At 41.0% G+C, this 25470-nt stretch overlaps 1 protein-coding gene across 1 annotated transcript in view; it reads right to left on the bottom strand.

The window, feature by feature from the left end:
• The window catches only part of enah (ENAH actin regulator), a 131517-nt gene that overhangs the window by 104853 nt on the left and 1194 nt on the right, over positions 1-25470 (bottom strand). The gene's annotated exons all lie outside the window — the stretch shown is intronic.

Here is a 25470-nt window from a genome sequence, read left to right as displayed (position 1 = left end):
CTGGTCATCCAACTGTTTTTTTCTAATACAGCACTGAACGGTGACAAAGGAACATACCACTTTCTACACTTGTTAATGGCCGTGCTGCTCCAGTAAAATTAGCTGCTATAAATTGGAAGATTTACAGCTGGACACACATAAGCTGGACGCTGTTCCATGCTGAAGTCGGCCCATCTCAGTATCAGTGAGCCTTCAGCTGGACCGTATATTGAATATTTGAGAAGCCACAGCAAAAGCTGGAACAATCCTCCACGGGGTTACTTTGCGTTATTTACAGATCCTGATAGAGTGGAATCTAAGCTTAATACTAGTCATGTTTCTATCCAATTCTAAAGCAAAATTGGGGCAAATTTTAAAATGTCGCAAAAAAGAAAATGCGAATCAGAAATGTTTCCATCTACTGGTTTGTAGCGAATTAACCAGGCGACCCAAAGCCCAATGTCATCATACGTCGACATTGGCTGTAACACACAGGAAGTAGTGCTTACAAACTAGCATAGACCACAGATCAGTAATGGAGCCAGGGTTTAATAATTGTAATTACGGTTGCAACAACGATTCGATAAAAACAATAAAATAAAGAAACAAAAGCATTGGCAACGAATCTCATCATTGATTCACTGTCACACGATTAATGCATCATTCGCCATGTCGCAGAGCCGTTACCTGACCTGCAGGCGGTGGTCAATGCTGACTGGCTGAGTGAGGCAGAGTGGAGGCGGCATTTTCACAATTCTACTTTTTGTAGTAAATTCTAAAAACGACACATTGAAAATGGCTCGAACCATGTCCTCAAAAGATAGGGAGCACATTGCGCTTCACAAAACCAAAAGAATAAGTAACATGCGAGATTTGACATGGCATGAGAGCACCAGTGACACAGGAGCTGAAACAACATGGAGTCATTGATGAGGGTGAAGAGAGCTCAGCAGTAGCGTATGTCGTTACAATATCTTAAGTTTGTTCTGTTCCAAAGTGAGGAAACGGCGACAGTGCTGGGCTCAGGGCTGTGAGCGGAGTCCTGAGCCGCTGAAGTCGTGCTTCAGGGTACCACGTTAACGTCAATCTGCCCGATAGCTCGTCTGGTGCGGCTGTTAGCTTGTTAGCTAGTTAATGAAGAAGCTTGTTTACATGAGAAACATTCCCTGATCAGATTAACACGTGCTTGGATTAAAAGAAGAGAAAGGATTCTGAATGCACCGTTTATATGGACTCAAAATCAAATAATCTGATCATGACGTGCGTTTTTTGCACCAAGCTTTATTCAAACTAGAAACTCTCTGACATTAGCAGAGTTGTTGAATTTCCATAAAAAAAACGCAGAAGTTTTATACTTCTATATAAGGAAGAAAACAACAACCAACGCAGAGATGTGTTGGTCCTGACTTTCCTCCGCTGAGAGAGCGGGAGGAAATTATGATCAGCCCGAAATGTTCTGTGCTGCACAGCGTTGTGGCTCAATCCTCCACATGCATGAACTCTAAGTTCATGAGTCAATCAGAACAAGTACTTAGATGCATTCAACGCTGCCCCCTAGAGTCTAGGAGAATAGTGCTACTTCAGAGGAAGAGCCGCACAGAACATAAATGCTGCAGGCGTGGTGTCCGAATGTCCCATTTCCGTGCAGAACCTACATGCGTCAAGCATGAAGCAACCTTAAAGATGGCAGAGACTCACTGAGAGGTCAAGGAGATATACAAAGCACATTACGGCTGTACAGCTGGGAATCACTGAGTAGTTCTGGTTTTTAACCATAAAATTAACAGATTAACTGCTCAACTGATTAACTTTAGAATCACTGCCCTTGTCAAAGACTGAATGATTTTCTCAGCCGTACAAAACTGCTTTCCTTTGAGTTCATCTGCAACTTCCTTTGAACGAGTCCTAGAACACATACTGCCCTAAAAATAGACTCATGAAGTTCTATAGTCATTTTAAACTAGGGATGCACCAAATGTCAGCATTAATGATTTTATCTGAATTACAGGCAGCAGCGGGCACATGGAGGGCCATTCAACATGTTTTACAGAGAGCGTGTGGGACGACTGGCTGCTGCGTACAGATTGTGACCCTCGACCTGAGAAGAAACAACACACAGAGGAAAGAGGGACAGAGGACAGACAGCTGTTGTTGGAGAAGGAACATATGGACAAATGGAGCTGCCACCTGTTTTTCACTCTTCGCACATTTACAGTCACATACTTCACCAAAAATGAAGCCAAACCACTTGCTTTAGGACGGCTTGAATGGTTCAGCCTCTCAAAAAGGCATCCACACATCCAGCCGGCACGTTTCAGCGGCTGGCTGTCTTTGTCATGCTGAAAGGACTGGCTGCACACAGAGAGCATCTAGTTTGAACTGGATCAGCATAAAACCCCCACAGGCTGGCAGTGAGAGTGGAGAGTTGGGCATTAGGTTGGCAGAGGCATTACAACCTGCCACATAAGCCTCTTCCAGTTTTTACAACCAGTGACATCTGCTGCCCTGTGTTACATGTGTGGATACAGTAGTCACACTAATAACACACAGGCACCGGCGAAATGATCTGCAAACATGACTCAGATATAATGGTAAAGCTGATAAACTGATCTGGATGGGTTCCATCTAAAGAAAACTACAGTTATTCCTCTGAATCACTTATTCGTACCAACTGATGCTTATTTCACAGACAACTGCCATCAGAACCAATGGTGATGTTTTCTCCATTTGGGATTATGCAGTCTATATTTATAGCTGATAAATGAGAGTCTCGGCTGAAATGACAGAGCCCGTTTCACAGCTGGTGTCAGACCTCCAGTCTAAGAAATTTCAGCTCAAGTGTTAAATTAGTGCCAAACACTTCCTGGCTGCACCTTGTTAATGTTGTTTAACTATTCTAATTTGGATTAGACTGACTCATTTCAGTGTTCTTCAAGCACATCCAGCACAGCAGGAGGACAAGAAAATTGTTAAATCTGACAATAGAGCGGAATGGTAAAAAACAAAAACAATCCAATTTGTTTCAGTTTAAAAATGAAAGAACAAAGTTCACAAACATTGAAACGATATATAACCTTAACCTGTCTTTTTCCCAAATGAAGAAGCAAATGGCACATGCTGGCTCTGGATGACTTGATATGGAAAGTTTTACTGAGCAAGGGAGAGTAGATTTCCTTTTAAATGAGTAAACTACACACACACACACACACACACACACACACGCACGTCTTTCTGTTTTTAAAGCACATTGTGTTTTTCCAAGTCATTTAATATATTTGGTGAATATGATCAGCATCAACCAATCAGAATTTAAAGAAAAGCCACAACTGCAACAATTAATGTGATAAAGAACATCTCAGCACATAGTTTGAAAAACGCCATTACATTTAAAGAGCAACATATTAGGCCATCCTGACAAAGGCATGGCACATTCCAGTCCGATTACCGCAGCATGATTCGGTCTCCCACTGGAAACATTTGCTGTTCTATCAAACAAAATATACAAAGATAAACCTGAAAATGTGAAGCAGCTTGAAACCTAAATGAACGAATCCTGACAGCAGTTTATCTCTTCTGGTAAGTCATTACTGAGAGAAAAACAATTCTGTCTGACTTATTTGATTTTGGTTCAAATTGAATACGTATGTATTGCATACAAAATAATTTTGCCTTCACATTTTTTAAAAGGTGCATTGTGCAAGTTTTGAAGTTAATAATTTTCTTTCCTATACATGCCCTTACAAATGCTTGACATGTAAAATGAGTTATCCTCCATTTACCGCAGCTGCCTCTATAGGCTGGATTAGTCCGTTTATGAGAGTGATTTAGGCCGAATCCTGTGGCCGTGGGCGTGATGCACTGCATGCTCTCGTTCACCTGACTACTTTGTTAAATCTTCGACGTAATCGATGCATTAGCAAGAGAACACTTCAATAATTATCTTTCTTACCTCAGAATACATTACGCCTCTAAACAAAAGACCTGTGGGAGGCATCTGCTGCAGTCGCAGCAGATGCCTCCCATGCACTGGTGTCTTTTCAACTTGTCACCAGAGGGGGCAGACGTGTGCAACAATCCTGGAATTTATGCTATGCTCCTTTAAACGGCGACAACAGCTGATAGATTTTTATAGAAGCAAAGTGAAAAGTTGGAACAACTATACAGCTTGCATTCAGCAATAAGCAACTTCTTTCTCAAATAATTCACTGGAGGCAGTATGCTCTGTTACAATAACCAGAGCATAGTTAGTGAGCCATCAATCAGCTGACCATCGAACGAAACCAGTTTTTCTTAAATCTGTTTTTTCCACAACTGTACTCAAATTATACATATTACCAAGACCAATTTTACTCATTTCCATTCCTTAATTGCCTGGTGTCATTAAAAAGCTACAAACCCAAAGTTAGAAATAATAAAAAAAACAATTCACATGTCTGTGCTGATATATCGCTAAACCAAGCTCAGATTCAGACAATTTACCAAGTTTATCAGCCATATTCTGTGCAGTGTGCCCAAGGCATCCTTGTTGTTACATGGATCGTGTTTAGTTCACACTCCCGACAACTAGATGGTATCAAGGCACTTCTAATACTATCCTCAGTATGAGAGGCATATGTGTCAACCAACATTTGTGGTAGGTCTGGGCATTAAACCGAACATATACTGACAACAAAGCTTACATTGACTGAGGTGATTTTGCCCATGTCATATTTTCTGTTTAAAAAGAAAGTTGTGTTGGTTTTTTTTTGTCTGTGTAAAGGTAGGCTATGCTCATGTCCTTTTAGAACGCTGCACTACATGTACAGTCTGCCATCAGGTGACTTAATTTACAATTATGGATAAATTATCATTATTTATTTTAGGCCATATAGCCCAGCCCTAATTTATAGTGGTCATACACCAACTTGAATCTATAATTACATTCAGATCTGTTCTGGTCTAAAAAATTAGAATATAAGCAGATAGTTAAACAATTTCCATAATTCAATTCAAAAAGTGAGTCTTTTGTATAGATCTGTTTAATTATACAGAGATATATTTTAAATGGTTACTGTTTTTAAGAAGGGGTGCACAAAATAGGAACACAGGCAAACCTAATGGTGAATGTTACAATAACAAGATGTGTCGCAAAATATAAACATTATAGAAAACAGTAATAATGAAAACCATATAATGAATAGTCTCTCCAACCCTCTGGAAAGAAATACATCTTTTTTCCATCTCAACAACAGGGTTTTAGTAAAAAGGTTGCTTCTGGTCAGTGTCTACTGCTCTGGCAATGAAGGGACTGATTTGTAGTTTAATACTGACTACACCACTTGATCAACTATATAACCTTCTAAAAAATTGTATTAAACAACAAGTGTCACCAAATACACCTGAATGCTCTGTTCTTGAATACTTCAGGTGAAGTGTTCGTTGGGTGATGGGATGGAGAGCCGTATCATCTGCTGGTGTTGGTCCACTGTATCTTATTAAGTCCAAAGTCAGCACAGCCGTCTACCAGGACATTATGGAGCATTTAATGATTCCTGCTGTTGACAAGCTTTATTAGGATGCCGATTTCATTTTACATAAAGACCTGGTACCGAACTACACTGCCAAACCTACCAGTACCTGCTTTAGTCACCATGGTATCACTGTGCTTAACTGGTCAGCAACTAGTCCGACCTGAACAGCCTATTGGTTTATTCATCTAGTAACAGAAAATGATTTCATTAACTAGACCAAAGCTGAGTCCTGTGAAGAGATTTACTCACTGACTGATTCATCAAATTTAGGTTGAAACCTCAATAAATCTTCATGCTGAAAAGGCGTAAACTGTGCAAGAATTCATTCCATACTTTACAAGCGTTTGATTAGCATAGAGACAGGAAAACTCATTTCACAGAAGCTCAGTATTAGTTCCGTTCTGCTATACAAACATATTTCTTATTTAGTAGCAACATATGCCTTACATGATGTTTTGATGGTATCATTTAGCGCTTTCCGGTTGTTTTGGACATGAATTTTACATGGGGATTGTTACTGAAATGTGAAAAGACACCAAATCCACACCAGCTGCAGAGCTGAAGGCGCCACTTGGCTCCAATTACAAACAACAGTGATGGTGGAAGCATAAGTCCGCGTGGCTGTACAGTGGAGGAAGACTGGTAGATCTTATAATCCAGTAACACAGCAGACAGTAGGCCAGTGAACGTCTGTCCCGGCTCTGGTAAAAGGGATTGACTTCTAGCTCAAGTCTCACCTCTCTAATCCCACCAGACTGTCATCTTAACCCCTGCCACCTGCTGATCTGTTACACAATAAGGAAACAGCCTAGGTGTGTGCAGACACAAATACACACACTGACAATCAAAGTACAAGGAACTGTAAGAGGCTACAGGTCAGTCCAACCTGGGTCAACCTTCAGACGGTCTGAATCATCACTTTAAGCCCGAACACCCAGGTTAAAACAAGCCCATAGGACCCTGGGAACTCCAGTAGTGCGGACTTTCTGTGAATTCAATTAGACAACACCCTAAGCTGGTGTATTCCCACTAATGTCCAGTGAGGAGATTACCGTCTGAGCCTTTTCAGCACACAGCCAGAAACACAAACTCATACCCTGTTAGAAACCAGGAATGTGAGAACTTGAAAATAAATGTAACATGATTTGTGTGCAAATTCGTCATGATTATCAATATCATGGTTTTGTTAAAATATATGAAAACAGGCCAAAGAGTGCCTTAAAAGAAGACACCAATCACTCAGCCAAGGCTCAAAATGGATTTTCTGCTGATCAGGTCCAACTACAGACTGGAAGGCTGAATACAGATGTTTGATTGTATATAAATGCATCATCAAATGCACATTGTATCATCTATACTTTGAAGCCTGGGCGATAAACCCAAATTCTACCGACAGAAATATACGACAATAACAGACGTCATTTTACCCATGTCTGTATTCTTAGTATTAAAAAAAGGGAAAAGTCCTTTTTTCGTCAACATTATACAAAGATTTATTGTCCATTTATCGTTATCGAGATGAACTGCTCAATATATTGTGATATCAATTTCAGGCAATATGGCCTAGCACTACATGCAAGAAATTTGGTAAAGGTTACCATTAAAACTAGTAAAGCTTGTGATCCATCCATCCATCCATTTTCCAAACCGCTTTATCCCTCATGGGGTCGCGGGGGGTGCTGGTGCCTATCTCCAGCGTTCAATGGGCGAGAGGCGGGGTACACCCTGGACAGGTCGCCAGTCTGTCGCAGGGCAACACAGAGACAAACAGGACAAACAACCATTCATGCACACACTCACACCTAAGGACAATTTGGAGAAACCAATTAACCTAACAGTCATGTTTTTGGTCTGTGGGAGGAGCTGGAGTACCCGGAGAGAACCCACGCATGCACAGGGAGAACATGCAAACTCCATGCAGAAAGACCCAGGGGTGTACTCGAACCCAGGACCTTCTTGCTGCAAGGCAACAGCGCTACCCACTGCGCCACTGTGCAGCCCCCACTGCGCCACTGTGCAGCTTGTGATTTCATCTTTAAATACACAGCAATGATAAAATATTAGTGAGTTATTTCTCTGGGGTCTACAGAATGTTAAAAAAAAAAACATCAGACCTGTGGGGCAGGAGGAGAAAATAGTGCCCTGCTTTCAGTAATTTAACAGCCTAAATAGACCCACCACCGTGTGTGAGGGGTCTCAAGTAGCAACAGGTGATGAGCAGACTGCTTTGAAAACAGCTGCTGTGTCACTGCACAAGCTGGAGCTGAAGGTTCACCAAGTGCTTCCTGCAGCTCTGCTGCCCTTTGGGTTTCCCTTCAACTCAGCCGTGTGTGTGTCTGTGTACATAAAACTTTTTCTGTTGTCACAAAGAGCGTCAACAATGTGTGAGGTGTACAGCGACGAATCAGTCGTACCTTTCTTTCTAAATTAGAGCTAATCCAACCTTTCTGCACTGCCAGCCAAGACAGCACATTCCTCTCCTTTTAGATCTCACAGTTGTTTGCAAATTATCCTGACAGACCCACAGTCGCTTCATCAGGCAGTTCCAGCTGTCAGGATCCACCTACAAAACCTCATCATAGAAAGAAGCTTGTTGCTCAGTTAAAAAGAAAAACAAGAACACAATTGCACAATTCTAGTTGATGTAGCAATGTATGCCATGGATGTGAACACTTTCAGACTAAGGAATTGCTGAAATGATCCAACTTCCACTTCTCCAATAAACTATCTGATAAGACATTGGTCCACTACAGATAGGGGACACATGACGCCTCAAGCAAAGCCATCTGGTCATGTTCCTAAAGACATTGTGAAGAGAAAATTATAAACAGTGGGATTAAAATTATATCACTTGATTGTCTTTCCTTACAAATGAAAACTAAGCATCCAATTTGAACCAGCTAAATGCTACAAGTGTTGTCTTAATAAAAATCCCATCAGACAATCAGAATCATGTCTTATATGTAGGCATGTGACCTAAAACTACCACAGGGTTACGACACTCCAGACATGTCCCTTTCTACAGCAAAATGTTCCAATGATTTAGGCTTCAATTCAAAAGGTCACAAAATGATTTAGCGGATTATTGTTTTATTATGGCACAAGCTTGAAAAGCAGGCCTTGCTAAATCCATCCCTTTTAATGGTCTCTATATTTTTATTTACCAACATTGGCTGGAGTCAGATTTAAGAGAAATTAAAAAGAAGATTTCACAATAAACATTATGTAAAGGGTGGTTTAAACAATCCCATTTCATGAACTAAAAGTTGTTTTGCACATCCTTTTTCCAGTTTGGGTTTAAAGGGGACATATCATGCTTTTCACATCAGAGTTAAAGGTTGTCTGAAATGGGCACAGCAGTCCGAAGCTCCTTTCCTTTCTATGATAGTGTTCTTACTGTTGACCTCATGAAAGGTTAAGGAGCTAGGAGCTATTCAGATGGAGCCAGTATAGTGAACAATGGGGTGGGTGATATGGACTTGAAATTTTATCACAATATATTGTAGTACTACTGTAATAAAAATAAAAGTGATGATAATAGACTATTTACAGCTGCTGTGACATAATAGATTAAAAAATTTAATAAAAAATGTAAAAGGTTAAAAAATATCTGCACAGCTCCTGAACCGACTACATTCAAATTCTATACATTCCTAGAGACCCCCAGTACACAATAAAATGTATTAAAGGGCTAATAAAGTGGATTTTGCATGATATGTCCCATTTAAGTTAATTTGGGAGTATTGTTACTCATCTCAGTTTTGCTATAATATCATCTTGACATTTGTTCCCTGTTATCTAAAACCTTAAAAGTAGCCTCAGAAGTTGGCATAGACTTGTCTAAAACCAATGTTTTTTTCACAAGTTTTCTCACTCAATGCATTATTTACTTTGCAACAAATCTGCAGAAAAGAATGATGCATCATTTTCAGAGCTGTGCAATAAAACTTTGCGAGTAGGGTGTTGCAGCGAAGATGAAAGGGAACCCAGACTTGCTGTGAGCTGGGTGCAAACTCCAGCTCTGCCCAGTCAGGATGAATTATTCAGCAACACGCACAGAGCTGTTCTCACGCTGCTGCAGCAGGGACCAGCAGCCTGCCTCGTTTCAGTGGGAAGAAATCACAGAACTGCTTCCAGAAAGACTCTTCCACCTCTCATTGTGAGCTTCTGTTATACTTCAGCCTTGCCCCATGCTCTGCCAGCTGTGGGAGCTACCACTGATTTCTAACCTTTTCAAACAGTGAACTGGAAAGACAAGTTATTAGGAGTGATGCTAGCATTCCTCTTAAGACAGTGAAAATGTGGCCCAAAATGGGGTGTTCTAAAAGCTTCTGTAATTCTATTAATAGCAACAATAATGCAAAGTTTAGGCCAAGAAAAGGACAGTGGATCAATGAAAGTCTACAATTATGCAGACATTTTATAACGACCAAGCCTAAGATGATATGAAATACAGCCATCTCAGTGCCATCCTAGTGTTCCCTTTGCAGCCTGTTGAGCACAGCTCAATGACTCCTGGGAGTTCATGTGTCGGATGATTGTTTCAGCCGCTGCCCGGGCATTGTGGGGGATAAAGACTGGGACGTTTCTTTATGGCGCTTAAATAAGGGCTGACTGCAATGTAGATGACCTGCTTTATCCTCCTGCCTTATCTGTTCTGTCCGTCTTTCTGGAGCTGTGACTCTTATTTCCCTAGTCAGCTCATTCAATATGTAACCAAGCTACAATAGACCCCAAAAAGTTACCAAGGCAACCCATGAACTCAAGGAAGCATGTGGGGTTTCAATTGGTGCACCGTGGCAATAGGGATATTGTAGAAAACCAAAACTACATGTGAAAGCCAAAGTTCTCCAGATAGGGTTTGGGTTACAATGTGGATTTTATTTGGCTTATAAAAATAACTGTACTCAGCTTTATAATACTATATAATACTATTTTCTTTGTTATTCTGATTAAAATGTTGACTTTTCTGACTTTAGAGGCTGTATTGAGAATATTGGTGAGGAAAATGGTTTAGTTTTAGAACTCGTATTCTTTATTTAATACAGCTGCCCTTTAAAGGTATACTATGCAACCGGGGTTGATTTTCCAGCGAGGCTCCCCCCAGAGGGCAAAATTAAAAGTGTACTGTCAAAGATGCTCAGCTGTTCTGGTTTCTCCGTCAAGCCAGGCGCGGTTGTTTTGAGCTTAGCAGACAGGCGAACGCAACGAAAAGTGGAAAAAACGGCAGTACAAACAATGACTAACACAGTGAAGGTATGAACATCAGGCTTCCCGCAGCGCTATCTTGGCGAGGCGGCTGCCTCGCCAAACTCACGCTACCGCCTCGCCAACATAAAAAAAAAAAAAAAAAAATATATAATAATAATAATAATAATAATAATAATAAAACTTGATATGCTTGCAAGTTTATTTGACATTAACACACGGTTCTTTGTTGTTGCTTTCGCGCGTGCATATAGTCAATTGCAGGGCAAAAACACATGGAGTTCTCGCCGTAAAGCAAGACCGACTCTCGCGGTCTTGCACCAGACTTCTGAGCCTGTGTGTGCGGGCCGTGAGCTCTTGCAAGTGCGGTATTTCCCCCACAGACCACCAGGGCGGCCGAGAAAACCTTTGTTCGACCTGAAATGACTCATTTAATCATTCAAAACGGTATGGAACACAATAATTAACTGAAAAATGTTGCATAGTATGCCTTTAATATACAGGTGAATTTCCGGCGGAAGGAGAAAAAAAGCTACACAGCTTTCTTACCGTAGTTGTAAATATATTGGGGCAGTATTGGTCAACTTCAGTTATTGGATAATCAATCATTTTTGGATCATTCCTGTAAGAAGATTTCTCTGTGGAACCCGTATAAATGTTTGTCATCTTGTTTACATCAGAGTACCATGCAGGCTTGATTGAGAGCAACTTAGTAAAGTAAACAACGTTAAAGACATCTAGTGCTAAATAAAATCAGTCGTTGTGTGCCGTCCTCAACATGGCACCTCTGCTCTATGAACATGGGTCCTGCCGATGCCTCCATCTTAGCTTTGTTTCATGTATTACGCCTGTTGATCTAATTATCTATTAATCTAATATTCCCCCCAGTGTGTCAGGACATTTCAGTTAATCACAAGGCCTAAAGAATATGGGGAGCTTCTGGGAGAAATGGATGATCTGAATGGAGCTACAGGTTGTCTTCTGGCGATTTGGTCTATGCAGTGTATTAACTAGATTTGCTGAATTTGCAATCAGTTCATCATGGACTGGATTAAAGATACGACAAGAAAATAACAGTAAGCAACACCAAAAACCGATCAAAGATGAAAATCTGTGGGATATGTAAGCAGAGAGAAAACAGGCAGGTTGTAGCAGACCTCCCAGCGTGTGTTTAAAGCAGTTTGGGCAGGGCCCGTTTGAGATCAACATTAACCAGACTAAAGGTGCTGTGTTCACATGTGTTTAGTACATAATCAGATATGTGGGTTGCTGCCTTTGGGATTGTTTATAAGAAAATAATACTGTTTTAGTGGAACAACAGTCGAGACCAGCTGCAAATTACTCCTTCACTGTGAATAGAAAAAAAATTCAATTCTTTTTTCTGGAATCTGACCATATATTGGTCAGATTAAGTAATCATACTAACTCCATTAAAAATGTGCAGCCTAATATTTTTGTAGTGATTAAGATCATTATATAGTCAGTTAATATTTTCTTATTGTGTGTGAAGAAACCCAGGCCCTTTCATCTGGGACCAAAGGTAGTCCCCGGTTTGCCAAAGCTCAGTAATTTTAGAAGTCAGGAGACATTGCTGCACCTCTACAGCAGTTTCAGACATGAACGGCTAAGAGAGGCAGCAGCATGCAGCACAGGACCATGGACTTGATCAGCTGATCAACACTCCTCACCATCTCTGTGCATCTCAGCCAGGGAGTTGTCTCTGGTGTAGCCCCACCTCATGGTAGCATGCATAAAGCCAGGAATACCTGTAGTAAAATAAACTGCATACTTTCTAAACATATATTCTAACACTGTTATTATGTCATTTGTCTCAGTAGCTGGGGCTGTACTATTTAGCAAAAAATCTGAATCACAATATATTTCAACCATGATTGTGATTTAATTTAGACTTTTCCCTGCATTAACCACAAGCAACAAAAATGGCCTGTAAATAAATATGTTTGTAAACAAGAACTATTTAAAACAAGAAATATTACTCATATTATATTATTCATCAGGATATTCCTATTCAAGAGAACAGCTTGTTGAGTTTGACGTCGATCTTTGTTGAACATACAGTGCAACCAACCAACAAGTCTATGTATTAAACCGTCTGACCAGAACTTAATGCTATGGAGAGATTCTGGTAAAAACATATGATTATATAAACTCTAAAACAAGTATTAAAATTAGATTATCCCTATGCTGCAACCCTCTTCCCTTCCATGTGGAGACAAACCCACTTTAAACATATTATTAAACTTTTTTTATCCATCAATTGTTACATAGCCAAAAATTGCAGAGCTCTGATTTGGAAATCTTTTTTTTTTATATATATATTGCAAATGCGATTAATTGTGCAGCTCTATTAATTGCACACAAACGGTGAAAATGCTGCTGCTTTTTCTACAAGCACAGAACTCAGCTCTTACTAGAGAAGGCTGGTCCTATAAGACTACATGATTTCTTTTTAATATGTCTACATCTAGATTTCTCTGATAAACATGATTTAACCATTTAAGCCCAGAGGCTTTTAGGAGACATTTCTGCCTGAAATTACATATCTGATATGAATCAAGTACAGCTCCAAAATTATAAAATGTACCTTTTAGTATTTGTGTTCCACCAAGGTATTAAAGAATATTTGTGGAACCACTATTGCAAATGTCTCCATGTCTGCTTTGTATGTGATTAAACCAAGGAAAAAATATAAAGTTTTCTTAGCCTCACCTAAATATTTTTCAAAATAAACACTTCAAAGCTACATGAAAGCCCTTATGAAAATCTAGGAGAAGCCTCAGACTTTGTATATCCCCATCCTGACTAGAACTGCAGCAAATCTGGACTCCATCAGCTGAAGCATATTTGTTTCACAAAGGTTTTAGTAGACAGTGACAGGCAGACCTCTGATTTATCCTAAGGTGCCAAAACTAATGTTCTCTAACAAACCTGGGAGACCTTTACTGACCAGCTGGATGTATACCGACCTCTGAAGTTCACTCTGTGCACTCGATTTTACTTACAGGTTTCAGAGCAAACACATGTAAAATGTGGAAAGTTGAAGGAATATGAATCAACACGCAAAGCGCAAAAGATTTTATGCTTGGTGGTTATATAAAAAATAAAAAACAAATCAACCTGCTGGACCTGGCACAGAGTTGTTTTGGTCAAGTAGCAAAGCTCCAACCTCTTCATGTATAATTCCAGGATAATGATCCACCAGGAGAAACTTGAAACAGTGTCCTGTGTCATCATGAAGGCACTAGTTCTTGCTCATCAGAAAATGGATCTGCTTCAGCCATGCCACTTACCAACAGCGTATAAACACTGTGCAGCGCATCGGTTCAGTGACCTGACAGGAGGTTCAGGGCGTCTGTAGCCACCATCATCCCTTTAAGCAGTCTGGTCATATTCAGGAGGTTCTCTTGTGCACAGAATGAATAATAAGCAATGCGCGGAGAACGAGTGGAGAACAAGTGGAGAACGAGTGGAGAACGTGTGGAGAACGAGTGGAGACAGGGACAGAGAGAAACGGAGCATCCTCCACTGCTGAGGGATTGCTATTGATTTTTACTCCCCAGATTTCTCAGACGTGTCGTCAGCAGCTGTTTTACTCCAGCAGCTGTACGCTTAGAGGAAAGCTGTTCCGCTCTGATTCCTGGGCCTTGATTAGTTTTTCTTTCTGCTCTACTTTTTATGAAGGTGATGCCCCTCAGTACAGCTGGACAGTACATTGAAGACAACCGGGTTTCACAACAATTCAAAAGGTATGGTTTTAGAATTATCATGAGCTGATATTTAGTTAGAAGCCCATCGAAATTATTCTTGTGTGTGCTGATGTTGGGAAACAGAAAGCCTCTTGCAGGTCTGTGTTTCTGCAGCGACTGCCCCGTTCCCCATAGACTACAGGTGCCATAGGAAGACAGGTAGCTACTCTGACTTCAGCTCAATCTGTCCTCACCTCCAATTGGCCAGAAGAATCTTAAACACTAACCTCTGATTTGGTCTTGATGCTGCTTAAGCTTGTTTCAAAAATACTTTATCATGGAGGAAAATAAATGTAACTTGACCTATGTTACTATACAGTTCGCTCTTTTACCTTGTTTTCTTATTGACTCAGCAAAAACAGAGAGGCAAGGCTTTAAATGCTTCGCTGTCCCATTTGTTTTTCTCCTCTAGCCTCATCAGTCACTCCTTAGTGGCTGCTGACCAGCACAGCTGAAAAGGCATAAACAAAAACTGAGAGGAGGGCGAGGGGAGCGGGGGCTGGCAGGACAAGGCCCAGAAATGCACATTCATGAGCTGTCGAGGCTGATCAGGGCAGCGTGGCTTTCTGCTGGCACATCTCACAGCTGAGCGCACCGTGGGCATGCAGTCGGGCAGAGCAGACGCGTACCGTAGACTCACACTGTCCCAAACGCTCAGGTGTCTAGCAGGGACACCGACACGGTGGCAGGATGTGACGCTTTCATGTGGAGCTGAAGGCGCACCAGTCACAACAGAGACATCGCTCACTTGCTTTAGACAAAAGGAGCTCTCTCTTTGGGAGCGTTTGGTAGGAAACAAATATCTGCACGGTGTCAGTGCCAAGGAAATCTCTCTGTAAAACTCAGTATGACTTCAATCTGACGTCTGAGCAGACAGACAGCGGCTCTCTGCAGCAGCTAGGACTGTGTTGGGGCCCCAGGAGAGAAAAACAAGGAAGCATTCAGAGATGCGCTGGAATTAAAAATTGCTTTTTACCTGGGTGTTTAAACGGTTCTGTTTTGTAATTAGTCCTGAAGAAAGTCTGGTACTAGCATGAGGAAAAATGTGTTCCAGGATTCACTGGCTTACCCAAATACTGCGGTTCAATAAAGGGCTTACACTGCTGCAGCACATGCAGCCGATGCTGTTGTTGTTGGATTGAAAGGTTATTTCTCATTGCCTAACCAAGCCTGCATGGTCTGCCCAGCTTTCCCACTTTAATTGAGTGTGACCCCCATTAGATGAAGCAAGCGTAACAAAAAAAGTTTCTGGTTGAACTAGTGAGGCATTCTGAATAAATGATATGATTGGTCATAGCGAGAAATGGGCCGGTTACCTCTACAATGGTACTTAAACATTTTAAACAGACATTTCCAAAACCGCTGTCATTTCTATACCATTCCAACATCTAAGATCCTTTTAATGAAATACCAGAGAAGGGCCAGAACGACTCCGGCTGCATGGGGCGCTCTTACCCCTCCCCCACTTGTTGATGGAAGTCAGTTGGCTAAAACAACCCAGCTACACTTTTCATTTGATTACACGAAAGAAATAAGTGTTTGGAAATATTTACAAGCCACCAAGAAACTTAGACAGTCATGGCTTAAATCCATCCATAACTCTAACTAAGGTAACAATGGTGAGCAGCATGTCTATTAAACTGTTGCAAAATTTAAGAACAGAGAACTTTTCATACAGAAAATGAAAAATTTCACTGGAGGCCCAGATTCTAATGACCAAATGAAGCCAACGTACAACAGCCGACAGCAGCTGTAGTCGTGCGTTTACTGGGGTTTTCTGCAGTTTTCCTTAACTTTATTTCTGACGATAAAAAAGCCAAACTATTATTCCAACCATCTTGGTCAACTTGTTTCAGAACTTTAGAAACCAGGAAAAATGGTTGCTTCCCTTTTCAAAATGAAAGACTTTACATCATTTTCAATATTAATTTGTTTTTTTGCACTTTGAATGCGTGGTAGTTTTACTCGAGAATCAATCAAACGGAGAGAATCTGCAAACTGACCTATGCCTTGCCACTGATTGATATGTTTCTGTAGAGGGAACAGAAGGGAATAAATGCCAGGGACTTTAATGACTATAATGCACAAACAGGCCACTCTAGTCGGTGAGTTAACCCACCCCGTCTGTGGCTTCACACAATTCCACCTCTGCTTGCTGAGCAAGTGATAGAAGTGACAGGAGCTCACCAAACCCACAGGCTGGCGTGGACAACGCCTCACCGGTTAAACACACAACTAGCCTGTCAGTCTCACACACTGCTGTAAACATGCAGGTCTGCACTGACGCGTCACATGACTGACCAAGGCCTTCAGCCTCCAACAACACTGATGCTGTTCAGACGTGGGGAGGACAACGCAAAGCTAGAAAGAACTCCAGCTTCCTCATAGAGTAAAAAAACAAAAAAACAATTAGGTTCCTTGGTCCTTCTAAATGTCCCTTATTGCAAGTGTGTAAAGTCATTCACTAAATTAGATCATTACAGAAAAGTTCACCTATTTCAGTAACTCAATTCCCTACAAAGTGAATTTATACAGATTAGTTACACAGATTGATATTTTCAAGCCTTTATCTATTAATTGATGATCTTCTACTTACAGCTAACCAAACACGACTTTTAAGATTAATATATCAAATGAGAGAATTAGAAAGAAAACTTAATACAGAAATGTGGGCGTAATGAAAAGTATGTGTAATATCTGCTTAAAAGGTTGTTATCTTCTACATTTAATCTGACGAACGGGGCTCATCAGAAACAGATTGTAATGTATTGAATGTGAATGTCCTGTGTGTCTCTGTGCTCAGGCTGCTAGTCAGCACAGGAGGACGATCACCTCCTTTGAAGGCCTGGCAACCTGTTGAGGGTGAAAGCTCGTGTCTTGCCCAATGACTGCGGGAGACACCCACCCCCCCCATCTTTGATAGCTCCCCTTTATCCAATGAGCTCACTGACAAATGACAGACTGATAACCAACCCGTACTGCTCTCAGCATCAAGACTCAAAGAAATGACCCTAAACTATTTTATTCTATTGAAAATGTGTTGGCAAAGTCAAGAGCACAAAATATTTATGCTTACGGTTGTTATTGGGAATAATTTGAAGGAAGTGCAGTTTAATATTGCAGTTATAAACTTGTGGTTAAGTTCATTTTTTCCATGTGCCCTGTCACTGCCTTTCATAGCCTATAGAGAAGCTGGGTTCCTTTATGTGCCACAGCAGATTTGTGCCACAAAAATAATAGCATAATTGACTTTATTAATTCCAGCATCATAGTAGACAGGCCACATTGATGTAGCAGTAACCTGTGTTTGTGTCACCTTCAACCATTTGGATTATTTGTCCGTGTGTGGCTGTGTGTGGGTGAGTGCATGTGTAAAAGTAAGTGTGTTTGTGTGAAGTGTGTGTATGTGAGTGACCTGCACATAGTAAGAGTGTCCAGAACGGTCACAGCCCAGGGGCAGTAAAGGACGGGTGGACCCGGCTCAGGAAGCCCACAGAAGCTGCAGGCAAAGAGACACAGGGCGGCTCTCCAGAGCGGCCATACTGCCCTCACAGAGGTAGGCTGGCAGCCCCCCCCCGGCTCATACCATGCAGGCTACATATGCTGTTAAAGTTTTACATTAATAAAAATGTTTGCAGTAAAAATGAAGAAATCCCATGCAGTTGTTACAAGTGGGTGTAAGCTTGTGTGTGAAAAGTTGCAGCAACGTGTGAGAGGAACATCACTGAAACCGTTTCCAGTGCCAAACTCCAGCTGATTCATTACCTTGAAAGATTTATCATGCAATAAACTGTCACATGGGATAAAAAGCTCCACTAGATACTTCATGACTAAAAAGAGCTAAAATGTTTATGTCTTGACAGGCGAGAGTTAAATGTAGTTCAACAACTGCTCATTCATTAAAATCCAAAAAGCTGGCCAGTTAATGCTCCTCATTTTATGTTATGACATGCTGACTCCATCATGGGAGCAAGGTTGAGGAGCTGCGACTGCGTTCCCTAATGGTGACAAATTGATGTCAGAAAGAGGACGGAGGGTAGTAAGAGGGAGAGAGAAGAGATAACAAAGGAGTTTATTTGCACAGGCAAAATATGAGGAGCAATTTGTTGTTAAAACGGGAACCAACATAGGTGGGTGGAGAACAAAAACCTTAATAAAACAAGCATAAAACAGATCATGATCCAGAAATTCTGCTGCTAGTCACATTTAGCTTTCTCCCTCGCCTCACAGTTAAAAGTGTTTTAACCTGAAACAGGAGTCTAAAACCAACAGGAACAAGAGCCTCAGTCATTCAGTCTAAGATAAAAATAGTATTTCTCTGGTGAAAATCAAAGTGTTTTGTGAGATTACATTGACAACCATCTGTAAACTTGTAGAAGAAGAATGAAGAGAATTGGCAGCTGAGCTCTGGATGGGTCAGGAACAGCCCAAAGGTTGTCAGCAGGAATCTGCAGAGGACACTTTAGGTCAGTTCAGCTGTGAAAGGCTGCAGAACTTCAGCTGAGGCCACGTTCACACTGCAGGGAAATCTCATCCAAATCCCATCATTTTGTCCATATGCGACCAGGGTCCGAAATGAACACTCGCCAGTCGCCAAATGCAAGTAAGTTTCCCGTTTGGTGAGTGAATTTCAGAGGGCTAGCTGCCACATGGTGAGTAAATGTTTGTACCAAATAAATTAAAAATAACATAAAAGTAACAAAACCCATCTGGGCTGCAGATGACCCGTTCACAGCTCTGTCCATCCAGAGCTCAGGCTAAACTCTGCCTTCTGCGGAGCAGGAGGCATGGGGGGAGAGCGGCTCCCAGATAAATCCTTCATTCAGAACCGGTCATGGTTGCACGCTGGATCAGAAAACAGATCTGCTAACCAGATGCATTCTAAAACGCCAATTAGTCTGTTTCGTTCTTATTTATTCTGCATTTTTTTAACTACGTGCGCCGTGTCTCTTTGCGCCGGTTTTGGCCGGTAAAAAAAAATGCCTGGCCGGTTGATTTTTACATCTACCGACCAACTTGGCCGGTGAATCAGGAAGTTAATTTCGGACACTGCATGCGACTCATATTCCTGTTTTTCACGGCAGTGTGAATGGACCCATTCCAATCTTTTCACCCCCAAAAAGTCTGATTTGTGCCACTTCCATATTAATATCCGATGGGTATCCATACTAACTCGGATACTCATCCGATATTTCTCAAAGCGACCTCAGTCTTACAGGTCATGTCACATTTAACCGTCTTTCACGTGGCTCTCCTGGCTCCAACTACACATCCACAGAAGCAGCAGCAGCTAGCGCTCCATGAAGGATCGTTGTTAATAGCTGTGCTGCTTTCTTCTTACCTTACTTCATCTTGCTATCATGTAGTCTTAATGTCGGCTCACATGGCTCAACAGCGTCTAATAATAACAAGGGGAGATGCCGGCCGGTGTCCGTGTTTTTTTATTTTTTTCTAAGTGTTTTTTTAACAAAACTTTGTCGAACACTTCTAGACACAATTACATTGAGCATTACTTCAGTAAACAGGAAGCTGTTGTGTCACGTCTCCTTTTATCTGCGCACGAGGGTCGCATGACGGCGGCCACATTTAATATGAACAGATTTTAGCAAAAATAGAAAAATAAAAATGGAATTGAGCATTGAGACCTGCAGTGTGAACACAGCCTAAGATTTGGTGATAAAGAGTAATATCAACTCTACAAAGAGTTGTTGAATGCAGAAAAGCATTCTCCTTGTGTTACAAGGTCACGACTGGCATGTGGCTCTGGAGGCTGCTCTACACATGGAGCAGCAGCTTGTCTGGTTATGACAACTTTTACAACATTTACAAGCTAGTTCTAAAATGTAAGTTATAAACAAAAGCTTTTCATGCAATTCAGATTTTTGAATTACAATTAGTGGCGATGACCCCAACACTAACGGTTAGAACAGGAGCTAATTTCCCTCTGGCACAAAACAAGAAAAACAAAATCAGAAGTTGTTTAGCACCGTTCTGAATATGAATCCATCAATCTTAGAAAATAAGAATTATCCCAACAGACCAGCGTGTGCATCCGTCACCAAGATAAGCAGGGATTTATTTACTGATTAGACTGGCTTTGTCTCAAACAGCCACTAAACAGAGCTGAAATCTAGGATAAAATAGGATGAGTTTAGCAGAAAAATATCTTCCTGGTGGAAAGATGGCAACATATGCTCTTCTGGAGGAAACTGATGGAGGAAACGAGAAAGCACGATCAACGATAGGTAGGTAGTGAGTGAGATGAAAGGTGTGTGGGGACAAGATTGGAGAGTGGAGTCTGCAAAACAAGACAAAAAGAGGTTGCAACTTTCTATTTCAGACTAGCATTCAGCAACAGCTACAATAAAAACCATTGAATGTGACCAGTAAACCCTCAGCTACACTCCCTGCGTTCTGACATATGCTATAGCACTCGCTTAACACGACATGTTTTAAGTCAATACTGGATTAAAAGAACTCTGCATGATCAACAGCAGCAACATCAAAGAACAGAAATATGAAAATGTATCGGCTGAGCACAGCGGAGCCAGGTCAAGACACTGCTTAGATGATGAGTATGAAATCATTTCCAGCCTTTTGGTGCTTAACGGAGGTCCACACAAATGGATTTGGTTTGTTGCATCACAGTTTTCCAGCATGGGGGAACACTTTTACAGTTTGACTCCTCTGAGAATAGATTATTGCTGTCTTTATTTTTAATTAGCAACTAACATTTAAAATGTAACACGGGGATGTCTGCTTGTAAACTGTGCAATATTAGGAAAACATTTAATGTCAATTCCATTATTAAATACAGCTTTAATACAGAAATACAGAGATAAATGAGACTACATCAAGATGTTCTATGTTGCTTTAGAATTATACATTTATGTATTCCAGTGGGTTCGTTTTCAGCTGTTTCTCATCTGTGTAAAAATTGTGCCTGTAAAACATTTGGGCCAAAACTTTGATTCTTTTAGAATTACTTCATGAAAAGAAAAAAGAATATCAACAGAAATATCTTGGCATTCAGCCTAAAAATAGATATTTTTGGTCCATCTGGCCCAGCCCTGGTATGACTAGTTCTGATTAAACTGCATCGATAAATAGAAGTACATTTAAAAATATAAATAAAATGGCCGTGTGCAGTACTGCTGCACTACCTAACGTCTACAGTGATAGATGTATTAACACAAAGACTGTGGCACAATTTTAAAATATCAGGTTTATCGTTAACATAATAAACGCGACACATACATTGTGATAACATTTTACGTTTATGTTGTCCATCAGTTGCATGAGATTGATGTCAGCGCTGTACAGCTCCATCTGCTAGCTATAGAAAGGGGAAACATTTTGAGGAATCTTGGTTTATAAATTCTGTTGCCCATGAAAAAAAAAAAAAAAACACCATTAGCAGAAGACCTGAGCTTATGAAGGCTGTTACTGAATGTTTCCAGGCAGATTTGGCATTAGAAAGAAAAAGCCATGCATGTTGGCATCATATAGTAGTTTTCTTAACAGTATTAACCGGTATTGGAGCAGAATAATGAGGTGCTTCATTATGATACAGTTCTGTTTTCGGCACAAAGAGAAAACAATGCTGACTGAATATCAAACTGAGGAGAACGTTTCAGAAACGAACTGCAGTGTTTATGTCCACAGTGCAAAAATTAAATTAAGTCTAATATGAAACTAGCCTCAGACTGACCTTGCTCACATATTAATCAGATGCTGTGGTGTGATTGGCTGCCTTTCAGCTTTGGTTGGGTCACAAGGGAATAGTGGAGGTGGTGGTGGTGTTGGTGGGGGTGGGGGGTGGGGGCAGAGTAAAATGTTGCAGGCAGGATGCAGCCTGGCCTCAGCTCCCATCACTCATCTGTGGCATGAAGCTGAAGTGCCTGGGAGGCGCGAGGCCTTTCAGCAATTGTCAAGACGTGTTACCTTGACACAGAGCAGCCCAGTCACTCTGACAGCGCTGCTTATCTAACAGGCAAAGATAAGCTGGCATCAGCGCTCCGCGTACCCTGATACAATGCAGGGAAACAAAGTGACAGTGTTTTAGTCCTCATAGGCTAGGAATTTGCTCTGCCAGGTACCTCTGACCTTCTCAGTCAGAGGGTCGCAGCCATGTGCTCCCCTGTAGCCCCAGCTGTTGGAAAGTGTGTTTTTCCACTCACTCCAGTCATTCTTGGCTTTTTAACAACTGCAGCTCATGCTCAGAGAGACCATTGATGGTCATCAGTGCATACCTACAAACTTAGAAGAAAAATCACTGTCCACACCAGAACGTCATGGCCAGCTGTTGGTGGAGTTCTGGGCTTCAAGTAAGAATTTTTCCATCAAAAGAAGTATGACACAAAAAAAAAGTATTTTTTAGCATCTTCCCTTTAGGTAATGGACCAATCAGGCTTTCCCTAACAGACTCAGTTTTCTCTGACGGATTCCAATTTTTAGCAAAGACAAAATATGGCTGACTGTTCTTTGATAGGTAAGTTGATGTGTTTATTGACTAAAAAAAAAAATAGTGAGTTGTAAGTTTTGATCCAGTTTATAATGTTACATTAACAGGGATTCTCTCAGCTTATGCTTGTTTTATTTGGGCGTTGGTACAAAAACTCGCCATTCTAACATGATCACTTTGAAATCCTAAAATATGATTTAGCCTTGGAAATTTCCTCCCTCCATCTCCGGAGAAGGCTAAGACTAGAGGTCTATAATTTAAAATCTATTACAGTTAAAAAGGACAGCAAATATGCCCTGTATAAAATGTGAAACTGCAAAGGTTTGAAATCTAAAAACACTGAGATCCCTCTGCAATCCAAAATGCTAACCAAAGCCCCGCTGGTTTAGGGTAAATCAAAAGGAGCTACCTGCTTACTGCGGCCATTTCCTGGCTTCATTTTCCAGGCAATTGATCTGTTTTTAACCTGATAGATGAAATGTAAATAGAGAAGCTGTAAATAACAGCTCAAAGACACACACCGATTCCTGGAAGCAGCTCCTGAAGGGGAAATGCACCTTAGGTGGGTTGATTCACTAAGAAAAGATAAGTATTTAAAGTGTGACATTTCTTTTCAATCAGTCCAAAGTGCTAATGGAGTGAAGCAGATGTGACGGCAAAACTAAACTGAAAGCCCACCAGGAAAACTGTGGCCAGTCCTTTTGATACGTAGAAACACACACACACAAAGTTGTTAGCAGCTGGGGCTGCAACTCCCTCACACCTGTTACCCACAGCAGTCACACATCCTGTCTGGACACATCTCTACGTGTAAAATCCTTCAGGGACAACAAGTTACATTTAAAAACCCAACCGAGTCATCACCACCACTGCTAATGCTCTACTTCTGAGGGGAGATTTTATCCAAGATGCAAAAGAGGCCAAAAGCAGCTAAGGAAAGACATGGTTGAAAACTATGAGGGAGGAGAGAAGGAAAAAAAAAGGAAGATGAAAAGGTAGTGGTTTCCAGTCCAGGAGATGGACACAACATCCAGCTCCATAAAAAACACACACAGCTATTGTTTACCACAGTTTGGCCTACCAACAGAGCCCAACATCTGGATTCAATTAAAGGCTTTGTAAAGGGGCCAGCCACATCCACACTGCATGTCTCACTTCTGAGCGCACACACACACACACACACACACACACACACACCACAACGGACAAAACACGAAACATAAACCAAAGTTGCTCACTTCTGCTGAAGCCATTTTGCCCTTGAAGCTTTGTCAGAGTAACATTACCACAGTTACACGCACATGTCTGGCACAAAAACTCCTCCACTCCAGCCGCCAAGTCCTACAGCACCAAGGAAAACCAAAGCTGCGTTCCTGAGAGGAGGGCAGCTTTACGCAGATGAACAAAAGCCAGTTTCCCATAAACCCTAGTCTGACAGTTCCATGTATGATTCTACGCTCACACCATATCTTTGCTACGTTATCGACTGTGTGTTTATCAAAGAAATGTCAGCCATTATTAGAAAGATAAAGCATTATAGAAAACAGAATTATGGAGGCACATTCACAAGTGAGAGAAAATAAGGATTCCAGAAACACTCAACGCTCCAAGGGCGATCAAAAGGATCCCAAAGCTCACACCTTTTACACTTTTATTTTAACTACACCTGCTCAGCTTTGAAAATAAATCATCTGTCTTATTCAGGAGACACATCTATCTTTTCAACAACAACATATTTAATGAGAGACCAGGCGGGCACTCACACAGGTGCTCAGATGTAAGGACTGACCCAGATTAATGTATCAGGATAACAGGGACCTTCCAGCTTTAATAAATGTGCCACAGAGATAACTAGCCTGTTAGGTGAATCTTTTTTTTTGATGATGAATCAGACAGTTAGTCATTTTTACTGTACTAAATTGATCTGCTACCTGTGTCCTTCGGTAATAGTAAATCCAAGGAAACACAGATCACATGTGGACTTCCTCAAGGTATCTCCAGGAACCCATTGGCAAACTCTAGAAACTTTGCACATATTTTAACCACAGAATAGGGAAGGCACATTTATGTGTCGCAACTTGAATAAGAACGAGTGAATGAGCCAGTGATTTATTTAGCTCACTGTGGAAGATGCTGACGTTATTGTTTCTAATCACAGACAGCCAGCACAACAGATGAGCAAAACTACAGAGCATGCCAGAAACCTGGCTGTAGATATGGACTGAAAGGTACATTTTAAGAACCACATCCAGCCTCTCACTAAATCAACCATCATATATTGTAGGAACTGAGAGATGTCTTTCAAACTGGAAATCACATTTTTTACTGCATGAGAGAATCATTTAACGGCATTTTCACAGGTACTGGTTTACCAAAAACGTTGAAAACGTCATTAACCGCAGCTTTCCTGTAAATGCAAAAATAGTCTAGTCAGTTCTTTGCTTTTTGTCTTTTCAGTTTGACTTTTCTGTCATACGCACTTAAATGCAGTCTTACTGCACAACTGGAACTCAATATGCTGTTCATCTATAACTTTATGGGA

This window comes from Fundulus heteroclitus, chromosome 15, assembly GCF_011125445.2.
Source record: "Fundulus heteroclitus isolate FHET01 chromosome 15, MU-UCD_Fhet_4.1, whole genome shotgun sequence".
Classification (NCBI taxonomy): Eukaryota; Metazoa; Chordata; class Actinopteri; order Cyprinodontiformes; family Fundulidae; genus Fundulus; species Fundulus heteroclitus.
Note: the sequence above shows the minus strand (reverse complement) of the source record. Positions and strands in the feature narration are given on the sequence as shown.